Source organism: Rattus norvegicus, chromosome X, assembly GCF_021556685.1.
Source record: "Rattus norvegicus strain SHRSP/BbbUtx chromosome X, alternate assembly SHRSP_T2T, whole genome shotgun sequence".
Taxonomy (NCBI): Eukaryota; Metazoa; Chordata; class Mammalia; order Rodentia; family Muridae; genus Rattus; species Rattus norvegicus.
The window spans coordinates 1,188,127-1,195,767 of record NC_141554.1 but is presented as its reverse complement, the minus strand read 5'-3'; positions in this window follow the sequence as shown (position 1 = coordinate 1,195,767).

Sequence of the window (7,641 nt, the reverse complement as noted above, 5' to 3'; positions counted from 1 at the left end):
CTTTTGTGTTCATGTGAAATATTCTGTAGATATGAGTGAGGTCAGATTAATTGAAACCCCTGGCAGTTATATATTCTATTTTTATTGTTTTATTTTTAGTTTCTGTCTCAATGACCTGCCCTTGGTGAGATGGGACATTGATGCCCCCCACTATTAATGTGTGAGGTTCGATGTGATATTTGAGCTTCAGCAATATTTCTCTCACCAATGTTGCTACTTTTGTCTTTGGGATATAGACATCCAGAATTGAGATGCCATTTTGGTGGGTTTTTCCTCTAATAAATATGAAGTGTCCTTCCCCTTCTCTTTTGATTACTTTTGTTTGGAAGTCTGATTGCTGGATGTTAGAATGGCTACACCATCTTGTTTCTTGTTTTATTTCTTGGAAAACATGTCCCAACACCTTAGTCTAAGGTTATGTCTATCTCAATTGCTGGAGTGTACTTCTTGAATGCAACAGAATGACAGATCCTGTTTTTACATCCATTATTTTAACCTCTGTCCTTTTGTTGTTGAATAGAGGCCACTAATGCTTAACGGTATTAATGACCAGTGATATTAACTTCATGCTATTTTGATGTTGTGGGTGCAGGGTTTTCTTGCTTGCATGTATTTTGGTTTTTTTGTTTTTTGTTTTTTTTTTTTTTTGGAGTGGGATGTTTGAGTGTGTATGTTAGTATAAAATCTGTTCTGTAGGGTGAATGATTTTTTTTTGTTTGCATGTTGTTTTTGTTTTTTTCGGGGGGGGGGGGTTGTTAGAGTATGCAGGCGAGTACTTCCGTAGGTTATGCTGGGTAATTTTTAATTTCTAGTCGGAGGTTGGGATGGTTCAAATTCTGAAAATCAAATCAGTATAATCCACTATAAGTGAAACTGAAGGAAAAAAAATTACATGATAATCTCATTAGATGCAGAAAAAGCAATTCCAGCCCCGCTTCATGATAAAAGAGTGTGAGTGATAAGGGAGACAAGTCCTATGGAGAAACATAGTAAAAGCAAGGGAGAGGAAACCTGTAATGACCATCAAGCTAAATATAAAGAAACTTAAAACAATTCATTAAAGTGAAGGACAAGGTAAGGCTGCCCACTCTCCCTATTCAGTATAGTATTTGAAATTCTATCCAGGGTAAAAGCATGGTTCAAATTTGGTTCTGACATGGAGTATTGCCAAGTGCTGTGAAGGAGGAATGGCACAACATTTTAAAAATCCTGGGGTATGGCCCACTCTTTAGAACAGCCTCATTGCTCTTTGGTGAGTCATAGCCCCAAGGACCAACTGTACTGAGAACTTCATGCAGCATTTCGCTCGCTTGTTCCCCTCATATCTCTCTAATTCTAAGAAGTACATAAAAATCCTCCTGGAGCTTACCACCACTCAGGGAGCAACATCATTGGCATTTGCAATAATATTGGTCGAGGTCTTTTAGGAATTTCCTCTGTGGAAGACGAGTGCTTCCACCATCACCAAAGGAAATGTAGAATAATTAGTGACGACCAGCACCCTTAAAAAGCATTTGGAAAAATAAAATTGTTTGTTAAGCTGGCTAACATGTTTTAACTACTGCCTCTGATGTAAAAAAAAAAATTAGGGAACAATTTGAGGTTTGGAAGGCTGGGACTTTTTAAGGCCAGGGATCAAGAACAATGGTGGCACAGGCTAATGGTGTGACTGTCACACATGCTGGATGTTGAGGACTGATTTCTGTCCCAGGTTTAGCCTCAGTTCCTGATAGGATTTAATAAGGATTGACAATCACAGGTGTGCATTCGGATCATTTAAAGTAGATATGACATTTTTATACACATATTTAGATTTGTGCTTTTTAAAAGATTCTTATTAGAGTACTTTTAAAGATAAATGATACAATATCAACCATTTCTCTGTAAATTCAAAATGCTGCCTACAGTGAAGGGAAACCGAATGAGAAAACTACTTTGCTTACTCTTTGTTACTCTATAACAAATTGCTTACTTATGAGCCTTGTTGGCCTTGGGAGTAATTTGTTTATTTTACGTGTACTATGTAATATTTCTTCTCATACACTATCACTCTTTTCAGCATCAAGCATGAGAAGAAACTAGAACATTATCACATTTGCAGTTTTACTTGGCTTGAAAGATTTCACTAGGATATCAAAGCTATTTGCTGTGGTTTGCCCTGAAGTTATCTGTATTTTGATGGTAATTCCACTGCCCCAAGGACAGCTGCCTACTCATGTACTCAGAACTCAGGTGACTTCACCAAAACCACTTCCCTATTGAATTTGTAAAGTACAGGTGTGGGGCAGGTACATGATAGAAGGAGGCTTTGGGAGTAATTTGTTTTCTTTACTTGTACTATGTAAAGAACTTTTCTTTACCATGTAAAGAAGGAGGTCATTGGAGGAGAAGGAAGAATGGGTGAGAGAGATGTTTGAAGAAAGAGGAGGAGACTGGAGGAAAAAGGGGAGATAGGAAGAGGAGAGGGTGAGAAGTCATGGCAGGTGAGGTTACAATTATGGTCTGTGTATTTACAGGTTATTATTAATGTTCCTAAGGGATGGATGGTAAAGGGCTTTGTATATTTAAGTGCGCAATTATATCTTAGCAATTGGGTCAAAATTTTTGTGATGTGTGTTTTCTATGTGAGGGATTGAGTATAGGAAAGTGTGTGGCGGCAAGGGACACTGGGCTGACAGGGAGTAGGGATGTGTTTTCACCAAGATATCTACCTATTATATTAGGACACTACGGTGCTAGTGATAGCATGGTAAAAGACAAGTTTTCTTTTTTTTTTACAACAACAGATGGCAAAACAAGGTGATGGGCAAGAATCCACTAGTAATCAAAAAGTTGAGAGAACCTTTTTATTTTCTAAGTAAGAGGACACCTGTGCCATATTAATTCTTGATAACTTAAGAGCAGAATATAAAACAAAAATGGGGAAGCAGCAAGGGCTGACAGGCTGTTGGTCCCCTGCTGTGTGATAAGTAATGGCAGTTCAGAGAGTTAAGAGATTAAAGCTGCTTTTTAATGAGAGTTGTTTAGTAAGTCTTTCAGGATACACATTTTCTTTTTAACATGGGCTCCACAGGGGAATTTTGTGTGGAAATCCTAGTTACACAAGACACTTCTTCTATTAAGGTATTTTTAACAAGTGATTAAGTTTTATTTAAGAAAGAAGAGAGTAGAGAGATTACCTGAATCAGGTGGGGATTTTCATCTACTGCTCAGAACTTAGGGAAAAATTAGGCACTACCAAGTAGAGAGTTTTGATGAAATCTGTAACAACAGGGAAAGTGAATGCAGACATATATTGTAGAAGTTATTAACGATAAAGAAAAATCTGTGGCTTCAGGTAGAGAGCTTAACAGACTGAGATATTTTGGGCAAAAGTCCTGGTTTGAAGTTTTCTTATTGATATTAGAATTGATAGAAGGTATTTGATTAGTTTTATGAATTATCCCACTATATGACTCGTTGATGACGCCTAGCGATGATTTGTGGTTACTTTTGATATTTACGACAATAGCAAGTTCAAATTCTCTTAACATGGGCTCCATGGGAACTTTGGATTTATTTCCTGATATCACCAAGTACTGAGTTATATCAGGCTCATTTTATACATAAATTCCTTTTTTAAAAATTGTTTAATCTTCAGGATGGGTGTGACTTTGAGTTTTATGCTTATATTATTACTCTGGGAGAGAGTGCAAGATACAAGCTTCTCTGGTTTCAGATTAAGAAACAGAGTATTTTGGAAGAAAGATTTTGTCCTTGTGTTTTTAAAAATTGTGATTAGGATTCTGGAAACCTCACAGAGTCATACTGATCAGGTTTGATATCAGTAGACGGCTATCAAATATATATTCGGGAGAATCAAACAAAAGATATATCGATTCTTAACCTTTTTCCTGAGAGTTGTATTTTGTAGAGTGTACCTACTTGGAATCCTGGTTTCAGTGAATTTCAGCTGGGTCCAGTCAGGACATATCGGCTATCGCATTTGTTTCATTTTTCCTACCCCCTACACCTAAGGATATCTCAACGCCCATGTACAACTTGAAGAAGTTATGGTGGATCCGTTGTCTCAATTACCTGGAATTTGTGGGGTGGGGCTGGAAGTGGTTATTTTAAAGATGTTTTTATAAAGAATTGAAAATTGGTTGAAATTTAGCAGGGAGGAATAAGCTAGATTTAGTTACAGTCATAATCGTATTTGGTAACTAAGCTTAATCTTATCTTTGTTTGGGTATAGAAATAATTTGAAAAAATTTTAAAATTACAAGAGCCAGTTCTATTATTTTTGTCATTACACACTTCTGAGTTGATTAAACCTGTTAGTTAAGATTGAAATATTAAAGTCATGCATCTGACTTTGTAAGAGTACTATCAAGAAAAAATTAAGATATAAAGACAACAGTCCAGATTGTCTTAGATAGATAGATGCTTTTCAAAAATGTAAGAAATCCACAAAATTTGAGATTTAAAGTTATTACTTATCTTTTGTTGAGTCATATCTTCTCCTAACTGTTCCCCTTTGGCAAATTTAATGAAGAATTTGAACATCTCTACCTCCAAATGAGGCAATACTTTGTGGCTAGGCAGTCACTGGAAAAAAATGCCTGTTTCATATGCAGATTAATACTATCCAGAAAAGGACAAATTATGCAGAGGATTTGAGGGATAAACCCTGCCAATACAGGGTAATCAGCCCTTCCAAGTCCACCTTTCAATAGGCTGTCAGTTGATCTTGTGTCAGAAGGCTGAAGACTTAAGCTCACATGTTGCTAACAGGGGATTGTGCTATTGGAGATTTGTCTCTACAACCTCTCAGTTCTAGAAGCCCTCTAAGACATCCTATGTGTATAGATATTTGGTCACTCTCAGATTTCTGACGGGGTAGGAGACTGATTATAGCCTCATTGCTTATCAGGCTGTATAACTCTGAATATACATATTTTACTGGATAGTTATCAGATAGTATACAAGCTAGCCTAGACATAATATAGATTTTAAGCCTTTCTGAAGCTGGAATGAAGAACTAAATGCTCTTTCTAACTGATATAGTGACAGACTGGGTGTTGAGTATATCAAATGCTTTATAAATTGTAGAATAGTAATAATCTTACTCAATTGATATATATAAATGAAAAGTCTGTTTAACTGGACAAAAAGGGGAAAACGTTGTTTACACTAAAGTTATCTGTATTTTGATGCTAATCCACTGCTCCAAGGACAGCTGCCTTGTCCTGTACTCAGAACTCAGGTGAATTCTACAGAACAGCTTTCACATTAAATTTGTGAAGTACAGGTGAGGGGCAGGTACAGGATAGAAGCAGGCCTATCATTGGAAGAGAAGGAAGTATGGGCAGGAATGAAGTTTGAAGGAAGTAGAAGAGACTAGAGGAAAAAGGAGAGACAGGAAGAGGAGAGGGTGAGAAGCCATGGCAGGTGAATTTAAGATACTGCTCTGTGTATTTACTGGTTGTTATTATTGTCCCTAAGGTATGGATCATACCAGGCTTTGTATGCTTATGTGGGCTACTATATCTTATCAATTGGGTCAAAGATTATTGTGTTGTGTGTTCTTTCATGTGAGGTTTTGAGTGTAAAAACATGTGTGGCAATAAGAGACACTGGGCAGCTGAGGAGTGGTGATGTATTCAACCAAGATATCTAGCAGAGACTTGGGAAACTACAGTGCCAGAGATAGCGGGATATAAGACAACTTTTTTATTTTTATATTTTTGCAACAACACATTCACTTCTGTATTTGACTTGCTCTTTTTGTGTCACTTAGGGAAGATCTATATCTGGTTCCTGACAGAATGTGCTTCTTAGGTTCATCAATCTTATCTAGTTATCTAGTTTTGGTGGCTGATTATGTATATATATATATATATATATATATATATATATATATATATATATATATATATATATATCGGTGGTTCCTACAACTATGAGATTACGTGCAATTTTAACATGGATTCTCAGCAGGTATGTCAAGAAGGTAGAATCAACAAACGGCAATGCCAAATAGACTCGCTCCTATTCTTATGACCCTAATGAAGTTGAGGTTTCATTGGACCTCTAGTTCTTCCCTCCCTGCCAATCCTCCTGTATCTTATCTTTGGCGTGAAGAAAGAATCATTTTAAAACATCCAAAACCCTGAAATCTCACCCTTGGAACACGACAAGGTTGATATTACAGAGATCATATCTAATGGGACTACATAGTCCACGCTGTCCTTTGATTTACTCAGGCAGTTATTTCTTTGCATAAAATAAAAATTTGGGAGTTTATCATTTTAAGTAGGTACACAATATTTACACTGTTAAATTCACTTCATAGCTTAGCCACGTTTGTTGCCAAAATCATTGCCAAAAAACTGGAATTTGAAAACAGAATACTTGAGTACACATTCAGGAATATCTATAAAGACCCCTTTCAAGGAATGAACAATTAGAAAATGAAATATAATATTCACTCAATTAAACATCTGTAAAGAAAAAATGGCCTGTGGGAAACAGGGAAAAAATAGGAAATTGATCTGTTTGTCACAGGAATGGAACTGGGAATAGAATTATTATCCAAAAGAATCTCCTACATCCCATATTCCTAGATCTTTTCTACTCAATACAAGCCCCTAACTGAGTTTCTCCATGTAGAGCCTGTAACCACTGATGAAGCAAAGTGAAGTTTCCAGCTGTAGAGAGATGTAGTACATAAATGTTACCAATGTGTCAGAGTAGACATTCCTGGAAAAGGCAAACTCGAATCTGGTCAATGTAAGGAAAGCTATTTAGGAGGTAGGCCATGGCAGTTCTCACTGACATCATCATTTGACCCTCCCTGAAAAATTTCTTGTACCCTGGAGAGCCCTAATTTTGTGATGTCACAAAAAACTGCATCACATATATTCCTGCAGTACCTCTAGGGATTACTAAGTGGCCTCTATTTCAGTGCAAACAGCCATTTGGAAAAGAGAACAAAGAGGATGTATATAACAAAAATGAGTAGAAGAAAGTTGGCTTTCTGTTTTAGTTTGAAAAAAATGAAAAAAATATGTAGTACATGGGAAAGTGCAGTGAGTGCTGTGTAGGGTTTGTGAGGGTTCACTGAACACATGAGCCTTCCACATATGGGATTCAGGAAGTGGGAGCCTCTTAGTAGCAACTGGATTTCCTTGCTCGTTATGGTTCCTGAAAGTCAGAGTTTTTTTTTTTTTTTTTTTTTTTTTTTTTTTTTTTTTTTATCATTAATTTCATTATTCCAAAAGTCAGGTGTTGGGATGGGTACAGCTTTTTTTTTTTTTTTTTTTTTTGAGAGCACATGGCTTCTATTTTTTCTTCCAGAAGGAAAACGTCCTGAGGAGGAAGGGAAAGACAAGTATTGTATCCTCAGCTCAGAGTAAACTCCTTCATGTACATGATTTCTACACTCTAGTTTGTGTCTGACACTGATATCTGGGAGGGAGAAATGCTTCTAGTTCAGACTTAATCATATCAGTCTTTCCACTAGTGTTATGCTGACTACCATTCCCTAACAGTGTCCCTCTAGATTTCTGAATCAATATGTCTGATTACCTTGCAGTTTTATTTACTTTTATCTCTTTCATAATTTTTTTAATTTAAGCTAATTTTAATATTTTTTGG